Consider the following 20,838-nt stretch of genomic DNA (forward strand, 5'->3'; position numbering starts at 1 on the left):
AGTCGCTAACATTGTCTGCCTGCTGTTAGGTGCTGGGCAGGTAGTATACAGTGGGTTTTATCAAGGCTTTTTCACTCAGTCACCTGACATTGTCAGTGCAGAGCATGAATGGAACTTTGAGAACCTGGATACCAGATAATTATTTCTCCCACTTCACAACTCAATCCCATTAACTTACGAATGTGGTTGCTTGTGGTTTGTCAGGGGTCCACAAATCTCACAAATAACACAGCACAAGATCTGTGATTAGTAAGTGAAAGTAATTATTTACACTTGTCATAAGTATGATATTATTTGGCACATATATATAGGCTTGACCAACAAAACAATGATAAAGTACCTCAACACTAGCATAGCTACAGTAGCTAGTTGAGTACCAGCATTGCACCATGAAACTATGTATGCTACTTGTAGTCATGTGGTGAACTATGCTGTAAGTTTTATTTCTGAAGCATGTATGAATTCATCTATTTACTTTCATGAAACATGAAATGAATTTTTATGCGCAATCACAGTGATTTCTTTTTGGGTCATTTTTACTACCTGTTAGCTTTCCATGGTTGTTGTTAACAGTTGATTAAATGTCAGCAGGTTCTAGCTGTAGCTAATTGAATGTCATGTGACATTAACATGTGATATTAGCATTTTGATTGGCTGTTGCAGGAAAGTAAAAGGTTCAAGCCACTTCAATTTATTGCAGTTAGGTTTCACGCAACTTGAATAGGCATAAATAAGTAATAAGATGTGGTTGACCAGTGTTAGCGTTTAGTAATACACCAACCTGCGGGTGAAAACAATAAATGGCTGCCATTTCTGAAAAAAAAATAAGGCCACTCCACTACCTCAGTGTGTTGTGGATCAGACTTTAGATATTTAACAAAACTCATTTTTTATGTCCACCTCTATCTCCCTAGGGAGAGAATTATTATGTCAGAATGCAATTGGTCACGTAGGATTGCCCTTCATTCCTTCCTCTCTTTTCAAGTTGAAAAGCAACAATTTTCTCAACACAAAAAGATGTAGATGGGTGGATGGATGGATGAGAGGAAGGGAGGGATAGAGGGGCGGAGGGGGATATTAAGTAAATGATGGGAATGATAATTTGGGGAGAGCTGCAGCGCTATCTGACATATGGTGAAGTGGAGCAGGCTGGGCAGGCTAGAGGTCTATTCATGATCTTCACTCTATTACAGGGATTAAAGATGTAGGGAGGGCAGGCCACACACACACACACCACTCTCTCTCACTCTGGTTTTCTCTCTCTCCCTCTCTCTCACACATACACACACATCAAACCTGTAGTAGATCAATGCAGCGTCACACACGCACTGATACACAAATGCATGGTACACAGCTAGGCTTAAAAGTGTTTTAATGTTTGGGACAGACAGTAGTTTTTGGGTTCACTTTTACTACTAAATAGTTTTCCCTTTAACATTGTCTTAACAAATATAATCGCTGCCTGGATCATGTTTGTAGTTTTTGGAGCACCACATTTATATACCACATTGAGGTTGGAGGGAGGTGGTGGGGGGGTGGATTTTGACACCAGAGACTGAGGTTCACATAATTAGTGTGGTTAGATTTAGGAAACAAAAGCACTTTATTGAAGATGAATGAAAGATTGTGGTTTTGGTTAAACTTTAATAAACATTGTGTCTCAAGCTGCAATTCGTTGGGACTTTTTTCAGTATCAAACCAAGACCACAGTGTTTCCCTAATCTTAACCAAGTGCTGCCATTGCCTAAACAGAACCATAAAAATGTTTAATATTGCTGCAGTTACTAACAGTGGATATTGTATTGCAAGATTGGATATTTTGGTGTAAAAAATTGAAATATGTTGTCACTGAATATTTCATTCATATGTTCAGTCTCAACATTTTCCCAGACTTCCCAGACACATGAATTAATAACATTTTTTTCATCATGTTGACAGAAAAATGTAATTGATGAACTTGTTTGACCTAAAATCATAATGCTTTAAATTGGACTCTGACATTTAATTAAATAAAACATATAACTAAAACAGACATAATACAAAATGAATATTCTGGTAAGCATTATCACTGTTTACTGAGAGGTTTTTTCAGTGTGATGATTTTTATGTCTGTAGTAGTAAACATCTGGCTCAGGGTGTTTCAGTGTAACATCACTTGCTGTAGGCTGTAATATTCTCTCCTCTAATATCTTGTCTATTGTTTCAGTTCCTCTTATACGACGTCCGACACTGATAAATGTGTCTGCTGATTTCTGACAGCAGCAACCTCAAATTCTTCTTTTTACTCTTCGGGAAAATTTTTGTGAATGAAACTTCACAAACAGACCTGTATATGGACATTTTAGGGGTGTCAAATATGCTAATGATGAAATATCAGGGAATTTCACCTCCTCATGAACAGGTGACATTCATCAAGCTGAAACAAGTGATTTATGACAAGTTTGTGCAGTTAAGAGAGTTTGTTGAATCCTACTGGGAACAGTTGTACGAAAACCTCAGATAAAAGTCAGAGAGGTTTAGGAGAGGAATACAAAAATGAGACCCAATGTCACTTGAAAATTGAATCTGATGACAAAGTAGAATGAATACAATGAAGTACAAGAGATTCTGTAAATATGTCAATAAGATAAGTGATAATCCACAACCTACCTTGTGGTTATTAAAAATAATACATAACATGGGGCCTTATTACCCACTGATCACGACTTGCCTCTGAGGAGTGTGTTATTCTTCATAGTCATATGGGATAGAGGGGTTATACTATGTTTTGAAGGAAAACACACTTAAAATGTAACTTTGTGTTGGCAGTGCCTTTAAAATAGATGTATATATTTAGTATTCATTTAGAATAACTGAATGCTGCCATGAGGTTACCTGAAGATAGTGTGGTAGTGGTATACATAAATGCAGATATAGATGGTACTGTAGTAGCCAGTGCAAATGGTATGTTAGCTGTACTACAAAAAGATGTGTGTATATGGTAATGCAGAACAGATTTAGACACATTTGAATTGAAGTTTTAATGTCAGTTGAAAATACAGAAAAATAGTCTGGTTTTATACTTGCATGGACTGAAAAATGTTGCATTTGACTTTGACAAGCATTGGAGCATAGAAGCACCTGGACCTGGGAGGCAGGGATTTACACATTAGCTTTCCTCTCCTTTCTCAAGACACCCCCATGAAATCACCCTTTAACTAAGGGATCACTCGCTCTGTGTGTGTGTGTGTGTATGTGTGTGTGTGTGTGTGTGTGTGTGTTCATGCTGGTAATGCCCATGGTAAATTGATACCATTACTGTCTGGTTGTGGAAAAAGGCAGAACTAAAGACCATTCCAGTGTCCCACCACTCACTATTGACTTCCTAACAGCTGTGTGTGTGTGTGTGTGTGTGTGTGTGTGTGTGTGTGTGTGTGTGTGTGTGTGTGTGTGTGTGTGTGTGTGTGTGAAAGAGAGAGAGAGAGGGAGAGAGAGAGAAAGAGAGAGAGGGAGAGTGCGAGTGGCACGTGAACGTATCTAGACACTATTGATTTGCATGAGTTGACACATCTTTCTCTCTTTCTTTCTTTCTTTCTCTCTCTCTCTCTCTCTCTCTCTCTCTCTCCCTCTCTCTCTCTCTCCTGGGACTCAGGCCTAGCCATGTATGACAGATATGGTTGATTGTGAGTAGATCAGAGCAGATCATTGAGGTGAATGGCTTCAGTGAAATCTCTCATTCAGCTCAGAGTCAAAGCTTTCAAAGGAGCCCTGATATGGAAGAAATGGGGATATCCTCCTGGCTGTTCCTTTATTCTAGTGTGTGTCAGTCACTGTGTGTGTGTGTGTGTGTGTGTGTGTGTACATGCAGGTTGTTTTGCGTGGGCTGCTGACTTTAGTCCAATTGAAATTATCAAACAAAGCTGAAATAGGAAGTAGAATGAATGGCACTCACGCTGGGCACCATGACCATAATCTGGTGTGTATGCACGTGTGTGTCTCCGTGCACGCTCGCTGTATGAGAAAGAATGACTTGACACAGTTTTCAAACAGGAAATGAAAATGTTTTTATCTTTCTTTCTTTATGTGCAGCTTTGAATTCAGCCTTCAGCAACTCATTCAGCCTTTTGAATTTTTCTTCAATGATAATGGACACGATGCTCTGCTTGTAGTATCAAAAGTGATTTTCAGTAAGACTGTCAGTCTGCTTGTAATATGAAAAGTGTTTGTTTTTCTCAGAATGGATATTTAAATGAGCCATTTGAGCCATTTGAATATCTCCACTGTGAAAATGCACATTATGTTCTACTCACAAGGCCTGGTGACATTTTCCCCCAGAAAGGAACTTATGATCCTGACAAGAAAAGAAAAGAAAGGAAAAGAAAAGAAAAGAAAAGGAAAAGAAAGAAAAGACAAGCAAGAGGTTTGGGGGCATTATCTGTGAAAGTGCACCTATTGACCAACAATGAAGTATGTGTGTTTCTTTTCACTGTGCAACAATGTTTTGTTATGTTTAACTATGTGACTTACTTAAAGACATTTGAAATAGCAGTGGTGGAAGAAGATATTTTACTTAAGTAAAATCATCAATACTGCAATGTAAAAACACGCCATTACAAGTAAAAGTCTCACATGAAAAATCCTACCACAGTAAATTTACATAAGTATTAGTTAAAGTATTGCAGTAAAAGTACTGGTTTGGTCCCTCTGACTGATATATTATTATATATGACATCATTAGATTATTAATAGTGAAGCATCAGTGTTAGAGCAGCATGTTACTGTTGTAGCTGCTGGAGGTGGAGCTAGTTTACACTACTTTATATACAGTTAGCTAGTTTAGTCCAGTGGTTCCCAACCTAGGGGTCGGGCCCCTCCAAAGGATCACCAGATAAATCTGAGGGGTCGTGAGATGATTAATGAGAGAGGAAAGAAGAAAAACAAAGTTCTGATTCACAAATCTGTTTTCAGTTTTTGGACTTTTCCTCTAATCTTTGATTTTTGGTGAAATATTGGATCATTTGAACATTTATTGAAATGAAAGCATGTGAGAGTTTAGAGGGAAAAATCACTAAAAAAATCACTATTTGGTGGAGCTGTTAACAACTCATAGACATGTGAAATGTGACCCCGACTACACACTGCTTTTTGTAAGACATCAAAAGCCAAAAAGGTTGGAAACCACTGGTTTCATCTTTAACAATGTGTTGTATTTTAAAAGCTTGTTATATTATCCATTGTGTCAAATCTTCATCTGAAAAGTAACTAAAGCTGTCAAATAAATGTAGTGGAGTAGAAAGTACAATATTTCCCTCTGAAATGTAGTGGAGTGGAAGTATAAAGTAGCATCAAATGGAAATACTCAAGTAAAGTACAAGTACTGCAAAGAAGCATGTGTAAGTAAGTGTAAGTAAGTATAGGCAGTAAGTAGTAGAAGTAAGCGGCAACCTCCAGGGCTGAAAAATGAAGCCAGTGTGGAAGTGCTAAAAACTGCAGTTCCTCGAATGGCCACTTCAGGCAGGCTCTAAAAGTCAAAAGAGTCAATCCCCATAGACTCCTATGCCCAACTTAAAATGCCAAACTTTACAGCAGAAATAAACATGTTTACAGCCTGGTACAAAAAACATTTTTTTGGTCCCTATAGCTAATTTCCCTTTCATGACAACTGTACAGAGGATGATTTTTTTATTACTCAGCCATTTAAATTTTATTAAGCCGTAATGTTATGTATAATTAAGGACGTGGCTTCTTTGAGTGACAGGTCACTAGCCGCTAGGTGGCTTGCTTCAGCAACCAGGCTTGATTCAACCTGCCTCAGCTCCATCTCTTTGCCCATTTTGGATTAGCTGGGAGTTAGGCGGAGTCAGGCACTGCCAAGATGGCAACGGCAAGCTCAACATTTGAATGCAAATATAAATTGCAGACTGCCTGCTGCGCCACCTGACTGAAGCCGACCACATTAATATGCTATCCTGCGTGCCTCATCTATTCTAATTCTAGGGGAAACACTACAGTCTATAAAATTTGGAAAATAATTAATAGGATTTTAGATTGTTTTTATAGCAACATGCATCACCATTGTTCTTTAATTAATAATGTTACTGTATGGATCATTTTAACCCCACAGTGCATAAGCAGCTTGAGCCAGAGTGAATATGTATAGGTCAAATTATTGCAAAGCTCATCATATTATATAGTTTGTTGAAAAAAAGAGTTCCCTTAAAGAGATCCCTTAAATAGTTGAAATATGTTTTATTCACTCTCCTAAATGCACTGTAAATCATTAAAAAGCAAGATAGTAATGAATTTCATTACAGCTAGGGAATATGTCACAGTATTTTCTATTGGAATGCCAAATATTTGTTGGATAAGATTTTCATAAAAATGTGGTTAACCCATTAATCTCAATCTAAACAAGTTCTAGTGACTAGACAAAATGCAATGCTCTGTTCCATCAGCATTCAGCTTTCTTACACTGGGACCATTAATCACAGTACGTCAACCTTGATGGCAAGTCAAGTAGACCTTAACAGATAAGAGTGACTATATTTCTCTTATTGTCAACAAATCCCATGAAAAGACCAAAGCCAACAATGTGTTAGTCCATCTCTCAATACTTTCTGACTTCCCTATTTGATACACAAACAAAACTTAGTAGGATCAATTTATGGCATTTGTTGACAATAAGAAATTGTAGAATATCACTCTTTTGACATATTGGCAGACCAGGTTCATTCAGACATGACTATTTTGCAACTTTGCAGAAACATAATTTGGAGCAACATAATTTGGAGTGACATTACATTTCTCTCAAAGGGTATTTGTTGCTGCAAATCTGTAATATATACATGTAATTTCAGGTTCAGAAAGGCTTGAAGTGAACACTTGTGGGATGAACACAAATGCATTATCCATACATCAATGTTCGGCCATTGAAGCACTGATGACTGCATGGTAAGCTTTAACACTGGGCAGCTTTCAGCTGATGGCCTCACTTGACCCACAAACACAAGAAGCCATATCCATTTCACAGACATTAATTCACACGAACATTGCAATTTCAAGCCTTTTTTTCCTTTAAATCTGAGGGATAGGAATGATATCTATCTTATCATCAACAGACACCAAACCCAGTGGAAATAAGATAGATTTTTATTTATTTCTAAAGTAAAGCTCTCCCAAAGCAGAGCTCCTGCCAGTCAGATTATATGACCAGCAGATCCCTGACTGGGTTGGATCTGACTGGATTAGCTGTTTCCTGCCCCGACACAATAGAGTCCACCAGGAAACCAGATCAAACCACACACATGCATATACGTGTAGACTGTGCATATCATAACATGTGTGTGCGCATGCAGTGAGCAAAGAGGCAGGCTAAAGGGCCGAAAGCCAACAAAGAACAAGAAGAGAGAAGCAGCAGGAAGCTGACTAGTCACTTTATCCCTGCTCACTCTCTCTCTCTCTCTGCTTGGGCAGACGGTGGGATGAAGGGAGAAAGTTGAAGTTAAAATCAAAGGTTGAACCAGGGATTAGTCCTGGGTGGAGAGGGGTGGGGTGTAGCTAGAGGGAGGTTCAGGTTTAAAGAGAGCCGTAGAGGCAGAGAGGGGATGATTTTCAATGCAGACCAGATTAGATTGTCTGTCTGCTTCTCGTCCGTGTGTCTCTCACACAATGACTCAAGTAACAAATAACCATTACCTTTTATTTTGTACTGGTTAGCCCCAATCTTTCCTATTGTGTAATTATTGTTTTTATATTTTGCAGTTTTTAGCTGATGATTAAAAATAAATCCATTCATTTCTGGCTTCTAAATTACTTTGGGTCAAGGAAGGAAAGTGTCTGGGGTTCTTTTCATGTGTGAATTTCTCATAAGATCAGGTTGCTTTGTTGAGCACAAAAGTGCTAATAGAGACTAACTGTTGAAATAATGCTCAGAAGTGCTTACAGACAGTAGGTACATAAGAACGTAAGCTAGTGCAGTAGCAAAATATGAATATTAAATCCATACACAAAAATATTTAGTCAGTGTTCTATTAAAAGAAGTCTGTTTCTTTTTTTAAATTTTGATTTTACATGTCTCTTGCTTTTTGTGATTTTCCCTTTTCCCTTTTTATTGAATGAAATGGTGTGCAATGGTGAGCAAAATCTCAGGGGAAGTAAACACAACAGTAGAGAGAAAATAGAAAGTAAGTCTGGGGGTTACTGTGACTGAGACTAGTGTGAGCTGGATAGTGAGCTAGCAAATTAGCAAGTTAGTGGTTAGTTCAAGCTACAGCAGTTTACCAACTAGTCCTGCGAGTGGTCACTTTGTCACTAAGCTTCCAGATCAACCTTTCATGTCAATTTGTGGTGTGAACACCACTTAGAGCCAACTACCTCTGAATTTGTTTCCTTTTGGACCAACCAAAAACAAGAAAACTTGAAGAAGAACGTCTTCGATAAATAGTTGGCCACTCAGTCAGCCTCTTCTTGAACTAGCCACTAATTTGAGGTAAGCCCCAAACAAATGACAGCTAGCCAGTCTTTCCTTTCATTCTGTAGTTATCTCTCCTACCACACAAATATGTGCACACCTTATGTTAGAGAGTGGTCGTAGCCTAGACACTAATAAAGAGCTGTCAGCCTGTCATGCTCATAACATTATAATGTTAAGTTCCATCAATTAACCAAGCTGTGTTCAGACCATAGAATATATATAGACTTAGTAAGGTGTAACATCACCCATTTGTTTCATTGGAGCCAGTTTGAAGCCCAGAGTTGCAGCTCATGGTCAGCGCCATCTTTTCCGTTTGGAGCCAGGAGCTTGCAAATAAGGAGTGTGGGGTGTTGCCTTTCACGCCCCACTACCAAGGAACCAAGCTAACGCAAGCTTACTGGGAACACCGAGCAGTGCACACTTCGGCTAACATTAGCTATTTTAACTAAATTGTGCTAACAGAGCAGGTATCATAATCAAGTAACATTAAACATAGTGTAATATTGCGACAGACCGAACAACAGTCATTTCCAGTTAGAGAATTGGCAGTTGATTTGAACTGTGGATATATGTAAAATCTGCAAACTTGTTTATTTCTCTTGTCATTTTCAGCCGTAACTGTAAAGTTTAAAGATATATTGTTAAACACAGTGGTGCGACCTATCTGCCGTTTCTGCTTATTTTATGTACAGTGTTGCCATGCAGGCATCCTTGATAAACCAAATCCATCCAGTTGGACTAACTGGTGGCTGCCTTTGTCATAGTGGGAAGCAACCTTACCTCTGCTTTACTCATTTATACTTACTTATGCTTACTTTTAATTACCTTTACTCATAGACTGTAGTGTTTCCCCTAGAATTAGAATAGATGAGGCACGCAGGATAGCATATTAATGTGGTTGGCTTCAGTCAGGTGGCGCAGCAGGCAGTCTGCAATTTATATTTGCATTCAAATTTTGAGCTTGCCGTTGCCATCTTGGCAGTGCCTGACTCCGCCTAACTCCCAGCTAATCCAAAATGGGCAAAGAGATGGAGCTGAGGCAGGTTGAATCAAGCCTGGTTGCTGAAGCAAGCCACCTAGCGGCTAGTGACCTGTCACTCAAAGAGGCTACGTTCTTAATTATGCATAACATTACGGCTTAATAAAATTTAAATGGCTGAGTAATAAAAGAAATCATCCTCTGTACAGTTGTCATGAAAGGGAAATTAGCTATAGGGACCAAAAAAATGTTTTTTGTACCAGGCTGTAAACATGTTTATTTCTGCTGTAAAGTTTGGCATTTTAAGTTGGGCATAGGAGTCTATGGGGATTGACTCTTTTGACTTTTAGAGCCTGCCTAAAGTGGCCATTCAAGGAACTGCAGTTTTTAGCACTTCCACACTGGCTTCATTTTTCAGCCCTGGAGGTTGCCACTTGCTTCTACTACTTACTGCCTATACTTAAAATGTGTTGATTTTATTTTTTACGCTTTTGGGAATACATTGTTCAAATTCAAACTATTAGTTTGGACTTTATTTTCCTCTCCTTTAAAATTTGGCTAAATCTTGGCAACGGTTGGAGGAAAAGGCATGGCAAGTCATTTAATATAAACTTAGCACAAAAAGTAAGGAAATTTGTGTTTGATAGATCACTGCCTAGACAATCCGGAACAGACTGCACGCAGCCAATCTCTGGTCTCATAGGGCTGCCAGGAGGCCTGCCATGACTGCCCTATACTGTCAGGCCCGTTTGTGTTGGTGTTGGCAACACGTGCACTGGAACCTGAACATGTGGAGGAACATTATGTTCAGCGATGAGTCCAGATTCTGCCTACAGCACTTGGATCATAGGGTCAAAGTGTGGAGAAGACGCGGAGAACTCTATGCTGATTGATGCACCAATAGAGTAACATCTTTTGCTGGAGGCAGTGTGATGGTGTGGGGTGGCATCTCCCTCACTGGAAAAATGAGGCTTGTCATCTTTGGAGGCAATCTCAATGCAGAGAGATATCGAAATGAGATTCTGCAACCAGTGGCAATCCCATATCTCCACAGTCTGGGACCAAACTCTATCCTCCAAGATGACAACGCTCGCCCCCACAGAGCAGGGTTTATCAGAGACTACCTCCAGAATTTGGGAGTGGAGAGGATGGAATGGCCTGCTAGCAGTCCTGACCTCAACCCCATTGAACACTTGTGGGATCAGCTTAGGCCTGCTGTTCGTGCCAGAGTGACCAACACAACCATGTTGGCTGACTTGCAACAAATGCTGGTTGAAGAGTGGGATGCCATCCCACAGCAGTGTGTGACCAGGCTGGTGACTAGCATGAGGAGGAGGTGCCAGGTTGTTCTGGCTGTGTATGGTTCTTCCACACGCTACTGAGGTTCCTGTTTGTTAAATAAATAAATTATTAAATTGCCAATATGTCTTGTTTCTTCAAACTTCAATCATCCAATCCACCAAACACCAAACAAGAGTCAATGGCAGAGGCTGTTTGAGAAGATTTGGCAAATTTTTCATGGGTGCAACCCGAATACTCAGCTCTGCTGCTCATCCCACAAATGCATGTTCCTTTTTCACCATTTAAAAGGGAAATAAACCGGCTTTCCAAAGGTATGAGATTTATTGCCAAAAAGCATTGTTACAACAAAGAAATAATCTACCAAACACAAATTTCCTTACTTTTTGTGCTAAGTTTAGTATAATACGCTTAGTACTCTCTCTCTCACTCACAAGTAAAATGGCTGTTGGCTTTTAATGCTCCATCCAGGGAGGAGTTTTTAAGGTTACATTTTTCAGAGTCTCTGTTGGGGATTTGAACCTCTGACCTCTCCCTGGCCTAATCTGTCTCCTCCCCTCAGTCTTTATGTCTCTGGCTGTTGGTTTGTCTGTCTATCTCTGAAAGGTACTTCTGTCAGTACTGCAATATTTCTGCCATTTGTCATGCTTAATGATTTTATACATCTGCATACTTTTTATGCATCTTTTTCATTCATTTTATTTGTGTCAATATGTTGCAGAGCTGTTGTAACACAACTGATCAGCCTCTATCTTAATGTTTGCACACATCCCTTCATACATTTTGTAATTGTTTACTGTTCTTGGCCCACTGAGATCATGAAAGTTTAATCTTATTTGACACAAAATTGTAAATGTAATTCAATCTGATTCGAATTCTGGTCCCCATTCTAAAATAAACAGGAATTACATTAGTCCCATGTTGAATTACAGGAACTGATTATTATACAGCAAATCTTGCCCTTCTGTTATTAAATGTGAATATGAAAAGAATTGTTTTCATGTGTGAGTGTCACATTCCTTAAGGTAAGAAGATAGAGCCTCTGTGGCATGATAGTATTGTGTTTGTTCAGTGCGGTATAATCAAATCAGACAAAAAGATTCAATTAATGTCCATCTTAGTTTTCATGTGATTCTGTCTGAGATCTAACTGTGTCACGGTTTATAGAAATGCCATCACATCAATGATTTGAATCAGTAGATAAACAGCCATACGCATGAGTGTACTGCAACAGAATCTCTCTGTCTGCTGATCCGTGTGAGAACGCTTGTCCCTCAGCATATGCATATATAAGCCTACTATACACTTTCAATTACAACACTGTTCCTGTTCTCTCTCACACACACGCACACACACATGGGGACACTGAAAAGGCAGAGTCCCTTTTTCCCTGTTATGCAAATAACATCAGCCCTTAAAATGGTTTGAGTGAGAATTAAATGTGAATTAAATGAGGCTTGGCTCTTTTCTCTCCATTCTATCTGAATAAGGCAAAGCCCCGTCACCATGGGAGATCCCCACGCCGTTGCCATGCCTGTTATGGGATTGACAAGACGAGAAGTGACATAAATACCGTGGCCGGCGCTCAATCCAATTATGTGGCGTGGCCCGCCTCAATATCTGCTAGCCATGCAGCGCTGCGCTGGCGTCCTTGTATTCAGCCCGCCTCAGAAATAAGACTGGCTGTATTCAGCTCCAAGCCTAGCGCTAACCTCGGTCTCTTCACCTCAGCTAGCTCTGAGTCTCTGCCCTCAACCCTACGCTCAACCCATCAGCTCAGCTTAATACAGGCCTTTGGACAAGGTGCTTCCCCAGGCTCTCTGAAACCCCCAGGCTAAAACAAAGTCCCCTCTGAAGTAACCAAAGGGCCCAAGCCAGTTGAAATGAATAGCTTTTGATATAATAATATACACACAGCACTGAGAAAGGAAGTCTCTGTTTAGAGAAATTCAGGGTTTTGTTTCTGTGACTGAAGTCTCTGCTCAGTCTGTACACTCATGCACACTGATTTCTGACACATTGAGGGTTCTCCATTGTTTTTACATGTCACCCCATTAAAGGAGGTTTTAGTTGTGGATGATTTAGTATTGAATTGTGTAACTTTCTATGCTGAATGTAGGAATAGTGAAATGGGACCCTAAGATCATTCTGTTTTTTGAAAATGGGATGATTTCTAATAAATTCATGGATAAAGTGCAACAGAAATCTGAATTCTCTACACTTTTGTGAAAGGAAATAATGATACTATACTGAGCACTGTGCATTTTTTTTTCCGTTTTTTAATTGAATATAAAATTGTTTTTGGACATATTTGTGGAAACTGCATCTCAGCCTCAAGTCTTTTGATGGGTGTCCCCCATGGTATCATTTGAGTGACAACCCACAGTGGTCATTGCTCAGAGATGTGCCATCAACTTCCATGGCACACTGCTAAATGGACATCATACTGTAAAGCCTATAAGCACCACTGAAACAAAGTGTTTATTTCCCCCTCAGTGCTGTGTTCATCCTGCATATTGAGAGGAGGAGCTCTAGCTAGTATTATCTGCCTTTTTTCATGGGTACCGTTGTGGTGATGACAACAGACCAGACTGTAAAAACTCTGCACTCTTTAGTATGTTGCCATGTGATTCAAATCACAGTGTAATGTACAGAATGCTCACAAATGGGCCCTGTTGCTTGTTCAGATAGGCTTCAGCCTATTAGGCTGATGGAATTGACGTCACATAACAAAGTATTTTGAGTGCCTGCCCACACAGAAATTGCACCAATCAAATTATAGTACCGACATCGTCATTCGGTATTCCCAAAAAATGTATGCCCATTGGACAACATGAATAAGGCTTTCATTAACAACGATAAAAATAAAACTTAAATTTCTTCTCTTTGCTAATTCTTACTAATTGACCAAATAAGTACACAAGTCAAAACAAGATCCAAGGATGTATATACTGTGAATTTTTGTTTCAGTTTGACTTCAAGAACAACTGGAACTCTAAGGATATATGTTGCCATAATCGAGGATGTTACTTTGGACTCATCTTGGTCTTTGAGTGGGTCAGAGGGAATGATAAGATGGTACACCATGCTCAGGGATACCTTGTCTGCATGTAGTGTAGAGAGGTTGGGGGAATATACATTACTATACATTACTTCTTTTATTTTGGACTCCACAATATGACCACCCTTCAGAGGAAACACAGCTCAAGCAACTTGGCTATGGTGGTGGTGGATGGTGCAAATTTACATGTCAAAGTGGGCTGAACTCAAATTTAACTTTAAAAATGAATTTAATTATTTGTGAAACATCAATGTCATAATTGCCACTGTAAATAGACCATGAAAATGTGAATACACTAATGGTGTGGGTGTCTCTTTATTGCCCAGTTAAGATGTTCAAAACGTATGATGTTTAAATATATGTCGATAAAAGTGGTCTTTCAAACCATACATAAATTGTTCTATGTCTTGTTGTATGTCTTGTGTTGTCAAATATTACTATGGTGGTAGCAGTGTTGGGCAGTGATGTACTACTTTGTAATGTGTTATAACGCTCCGTTATTTGCATTAAGTGGACAGACAGGTCCGATACCTGCTAGCTTGGTGCAGTTAGCTGCAACTAAAAGAGGAGAAATGTGACTCCAGGTAACTTTAGTTACCTGGAGTCACATTCTTATGTTCTTATGCATGTTTTGCTTTCTTAGCTGGCTTGCTAATGTTAGCCACTGGTAAGTCTTGGTCAGCAAAAATACATGTTGACCCACAACATTTTCTTTTTCTATATTTGTTAAACACAGATGATGTAACATGAGTGTGGAGGCGTAAAGTTGTTTAATGGCACCTTTAGTGGAGATGGGCTGAATTACTAAAGTGAAGTTATGCTCAAGGAATCAGTGCTATATGTAGAAACAAGCTGTGTTTGACAACCTGAGAAATGTACAGCACAGTTTGTGTGCTGGTGAAACATATTGGTGACATTTAAATATGCTTGTGCAGTGATTGCCAGTGTTCCATAGTGGTTTCCTGTTGCTCTGAGACGACGCTCGGTCCGAAGCACCTTCTGAATAGCACAAGAAAAAAACATGAGCGAGTGAACTGAAGCAACAGGTTGGTGTGAGCACTGGGTCACTTTCTCTTTCCCCGCTCCACTGACAAACCAAAATGTAAACCAGACTTGACAACCAAATCGGTCCCCCTCCCCTCTTCCCCGGCAGTGCTTGGCTTGTGTTTGGGCCCCGGAGCCCATTTTAACCACAGGCATTTACAAGCTCCCCTCTAAACAACCTGCCAGGTGCTTTAAGCCTCCCGCTGAAGGGCCGCAGAACGTTATGAGACTCCAATAAGATTAGAGCAGAATGGCCTGTGAATGGAAGAATGGAAGCTCTTATAATGGGAAAGATTGTTAGCACAGTGATGTGTTGCTCTGAGCTCCCATGACCAATCTACAACTAATGAGCATTCAATGAGCGTGCTCTATGTCACAAGTGTCCCAAGGCTATGATGGGGACACTGAGGCGAGCCATTTCTCATATTTGTCAGCAACACGGGCTAATCGCTTCGGTCAAGTTTTACTTTTATTGTATGAATTCAATATGCGGAGGACGTTCTCACACTCTCACACTGCTTGATGAAAATTCATGGGGTTGGTCCCTGGCAAGTGAGTATTTCATAGTGAGATGTTTATTTAAGCATTCAGAGATTGAGTTTCTAGAGTACTAGATTCAATTCTAGTACTCTTCTTACATCCTTGAAATGAAATTTTAAAAATTCATTTATTTTGTAACTTAATCTGTAACTATTTTTTTTTACAAGTTTGTACAGCTGCATGCAATGCAGGCCTTTTTGGCAAAAATTCCTGAGCATATAAGAAATTATGCAGACAACTTGTATGTAGACAAAAGCAAAGTGAAAACAAGGTCACAATACCAGATATTGTTGTGCAGTGTGGGAACATCAGTACCAAAGATATATAAGTACCAAAGATATATTATATTTAAAGTCTTCCACTTCTCTTCACTGTGCAGTTTGTTTTCACATTCATCTGCTGAAGGAGGAAAGTTTCTCTGTGCTCACCTTAAATCTGAATTTAACACGTACACCTACAAGGATGATTGTTTGGAGCCAATCATGATCCAGTATGCAATTTACGCAAGTATGATGTGGAAACTTGAAGCCTCCAGTGCACAAACACTGAGAATGGACTTTACAGTGGAGAAGGAGACATCTTGTGTCCAGCAGTTCAGCTTTTGAAAAAATATTTACATATTGATAGATTCTGGATTTTTCAATGAGAGAGTCAGTTTACATTTGAGTAAATGTCTTGAAGGCAATTATGTAACAAGTGATTGGTATTGAGTATTCCATTGCAGTGAAATAATTCAAATTAATCTTAATCTCACAGGGTATCAAATCTGCATATTAATCATGATGAGTCTGAATATTATAACAAATGGTTTTGGGGAATCTAAACAGTTTTTTTGATTTACTGAAGTGTTGTTAAATCAGTTTAACAGCCATCATTTTCTGAGAAAACTACAATGAGTCTAACTGTAAAATTACATTACATAAACTTCATTCACACACTTTAAAATGTCTGACAAATGCATTGTCCTAAATTTTATTTTACAATGCAAAAAAGTACATTGAGGGAACAGGTGCATAAAGGGAGACACATACACACACACTCTCTCTCTCTTTCTCTCCCTCTCGCTCTCTCTGTGTCTCTCTCTCTCTCTGTTTCTCTCTAAGGAGCTTTATCCCAGGGCTTGTGTCTCTCTCTCCCTCGACAGAGCGAGATGATGTTTAATGGAAAGTTAATATGGTTTTAATGCTTGTCGCCGCACTTCGACACCCAGGGCCCCACTAATCCACTCTGTTCCACACTGCCTGGAAACAGATGCTCTGGCCCAGAGACACTGAGAGAGTGGGAGAGACAATGGGTGAAAAGAAGAGTGAGAGAGAGAGGAGAGAGAAGATACTATTGACTATTGATTTACTGAGTATAGAGTCAGAATACAGTATCTTCACAGTGTCATCCTACCTTTTTACTATAAGCTTGGATCACTCCAATAAGCTGGCTCCCTCCTCTACATTGAGAACATGGGACTGTTGTATTTATGTGAATGGCTGGTCACTGTATACTGTTGCAAAAGCCTGTCAGTGTTGCTCCCACTCAAACACTGATCAAATCGATACATTTCTGCAGAGCTGTGGCAAAAGTAACATGATGTCCGGAGTGTGATGAAACCTATAGAATATACAAGTCTATCTCTTTCTGCTAAACATCTTAGATTCAACTTATTCTTTTTTTAACTACCCAGCAGGTGTCATGGAGGAAAAAATATGCAAAAAAGAATAAATAACCATGGCAGCCATAACTTAAGTTAAAGGTTGTTGCTGCTGGAGAGTGTTAGCAGGAGGCTAGTAGCTTCGTTGCTGTACTAGATAGATAGATAACATGAGATCATAATATAGTGTGATTGCGAATGCATTTTTTCTATAAACGAATAGTGTCAGACCTAAAGAAAATACTCTCTCTGCTCTCTAAAACATCAATGAAGGATCAATCACCCATTTATTAATGACTGATAAGATATCTATGGATGCAAAATACATTTGTGGTACAAAATTTGGTATATGGACTATGCAGGAATATTTAAGCCAGGTCAAAAATGGCCCGCTCCATACTATGAAGGGTCAGAATATGAACAGTATGTAAGGGTTAAATGTATAAATTTAGTATAAAGTTTATAGAATACAAGTAATTACCCAACACAACTTAAACAAATGTAGCATTGTGCTGGAACTAGTTTTTCTTTCTTTTCCTTTACCTTATTTCTTAAATAGTATAATCACAGAATATGTGAATTTCAACTTTGTCATTTAAAATTACAATGGAACATTTCCACTGTAATTACTAATATCACAATAATAAATCAGGCTTGTGTTTAGTGTGTTTATTTATCATAATGGGAGATGTTAGAAATGTTCCTGTTGCCTATATGAAAGACAGATTCAACATAAATACAGCACACAGCTTCTTGTTGAACATTTATCTCCGTCATTTTAAAAAGATTTTATTGGGCTCTAGTTATATTTAGCTTTCACATGCCTTCATTTGCAACACTTTTCATATGTATCGTCATTTCATCAGTTTGTGTGTTTGGTCCATGTTCGTTAAGACTTACCAAGGCTTAGAGCTGTGACATGAGTCTTAACTAGTTATTACTTCACCGTAGACACAGCCGTAGTTGTTTCCCCCTCTTTGCATGTGTTATCAATTCAGGGAGTTAGGTGGGGAGGGTTCATGTTGTAAGACTTCTAGAGGCTAATAGCTTTAAAATGAGTCTTAACTGGTGTTTAATTCACTAACAGCTGTTGTGTTGGTTAAGAATCGAGCAGCAGGCTGGTCTGTCTGTCGGACCAGGAGGAGAAATTAGTTCTGCTGATGCCCATATTCCCTCCCAGAGAACCATCTGCTCCACTTCAATACAATAGAGGGATTTTCTGAAGGAATAAAATGCTTTGAACGTAACAATTTCTCTCTCTCTCTCTTTGAGAGGGGTTTTGGTTAAGGTGTCGTATTTCCCGGCAGGGCTGCCACTCAGCAAATCTGCTGCACATTTAATGATTGGTTCCTTTTGTTGAAGAGCGGATCATTCCATCATAATGCCTTCATAATGAGTAGTTTACAAGATTATACCGAAACGAGATGCATTTAAATGTATATAGATTCAGGCCAGTGTACAATAAAAGCACTTGCTCAGCTCAGTTAACTGAAAATTCTTGAAAATGGATATGATAGTGTTCATTATGGCTTTAGGCCTTATGGTTTATCATCACAAGGCCTGCTGAGTAAATTATAGTTATTATTTGTTGATGTTTCATTTTCTTTCCTCCTTTTTTTCTTGCTTATATTTTTATTTCTTTTAATTGCATAGCAATCCACAATCATTTCAGGAACAAGAACATGTAAATATGTTTAAATATTTGTTCCCCTTTTATTCATTTCCCCCACTTTTTCAATAAAAGAGGACACTGTACTTAACAGATATATTCTCTTTCTTAAGTGATTGTCGTTTAGCACATTTGCACAATGCCAATTTTGTTTTAAAAGGCTTAGCTTAGTTTAAAAGTGTATTGGACAATTAAATGTTTTTTTCTAAAACTAATTTATTGTATTAGCATTGAGAAAGTACATGTAAAAAATACAGCAATGATGAAACAGTATCTCTGAAACTCTGGATGATCTACAGAAATCACTGTCAACAGATTTTTTAGGGACTATTTCTTCAATAGAAAGTAGTTCCAATGAAAATTGTTCACTGATAAGTTGCTCTTGATTTTTTTTAAATGCAAGTTTATTCAGTGTAGTGAGTTCTATCCATCTCTGTTGTATTGGGTTGGAGGCAGAAATCTCGAAGACAGATATCTTCAAACCTTGACAAATATAACCAAAAGTATCGATAGATACTCCTGGGGGTAAGTGACAAAATGTTTTGGTTTTTTGTAATTTGGGTGAAATAGCCCTTTGAAGAAGATACAGTTCTGTTTCATGTAAATCTTCTGAGATGGACAATGGGAATATGGAAGCAAATCAAATCATTAATTGAATTCAAAATGTCTTGGGCTGGGCTCACTGCATACTGTGGTCTAAAGTAATTAACACCACTACTTACATTCATGGTTTATTGTACTGTAGTTCATGGCAGATTTCTTATATGATTAATGAGGCTACAATGTAAACCCTTTTGCCATGTATCGGAAAGTTTGCAGGTGCTGCCCAATAAGAAAAAAAGGCATAATCACAAATATGAAAGCAACCTTTATTCAATGAGTTGTCATAAAATAGTGAAAAATGTGTTATAATGTCCCACAGCTCAAGGAGATGTATTAAAATGTCTTGTTTGGTCCAAAACCATTCAAATCGCTAAGATATTGGATTTACTGTCATCATAGCAGCAAATTTGAGAAGCTGAAACCAGAGAAGTTGGGGCATTTTTATTTAAAAAATTACAAAAACTATCATTGATTATTAAAATAGTTTAGTTGGATTGATCGACTAATCGATTAATCAACTAATCGTTGCAGCTCTACTTACATGGGCTAGTAAATAGGCCTAAGCACTTATTAAATGTCACTATGTCACATATAGACATCACACTTTAGACTTCATACAAGGTAAAACACTCACACCCCTCCTAAAACAGTGACAGTGTGTGATGTGTATAACTTTGATGTTTTAACAGTGAAGCTTGTACTACTATCTTTTGTTGTTTTAGTATCATTACAATGTTTAGTCTACTGCAGGCTATAAGTCCAGATGTTTCAGGTCCAACAATGCATAAATGTCTCAGACTACAGGCTGTCTGTCATCACTGCTGAACCCAACAGTGAAAGTTAAGATGTCTATTTGTCATTAAGAGTAATTCTCCTCAGACATTTAAAGGTGCAGTGTGTAGAATTTAGTGGCATCTAGTGGAGTGGATTTGGCAGACATGGAATAAAATATTCATAAGTATGTTTTAATTAGTGTAAAATCACCCCAAAATAAGAATTGTTGTGTTGTTGTTTTGTTACCTTAGAATGAGCTTTTATATCTATAGGGAGCCGGTCCTCCTCCTCAGAGTCTGCCATGTTGCACCGCCATGTTTGTACAGTCGCCCAGAATGGACAAACCAAACACTGGCTCTAGAGAGGGCCTTTCACATTTTTTGCGAGTTCACGGCCACCGTGTGTTTTCCTACACGCTTGAAAGGGGAGGGTGAGGGGAGGGGTATTCAGTTGGTTGCAATCCGCAACCTCACCACTAGATGCCACTAAATCCTACACACTGGTCCTTTTAAATTATAATCCTTAAGATTTCCTGGACGATTTGGCGACACCTGTGGTCACTAATGGTAACTGAAAGTGGGGTTTATTACTACAGAGTAGCTACTTTGTCAGAAATATATAAATGAATACACACACACACACACACATATATATATATATAACAGAATACATATGTTAAATAAATAACAAAAGAGCAACTGGTTCATCTGTTAATAGTGCAGCTAAACACACTCACATTGTAAATAGGCCTAAGTAGACAAGTTCAGTGCAGGAC

Source organism: Thunnus albacares, chromosome 7 (genome assembly GCF_914725855.1).
Source record: "Thunnus albacares chromosome 7, fThuAlb1.1, whole genome shotgun sequence".
Taxonomy (NCBI): domain Eukaryota; kingdom Metazoa; phylum Chordata; class Actinopteri; order Scombriformes; family Scombridae; genus Thunnus; species Thunnus albacares.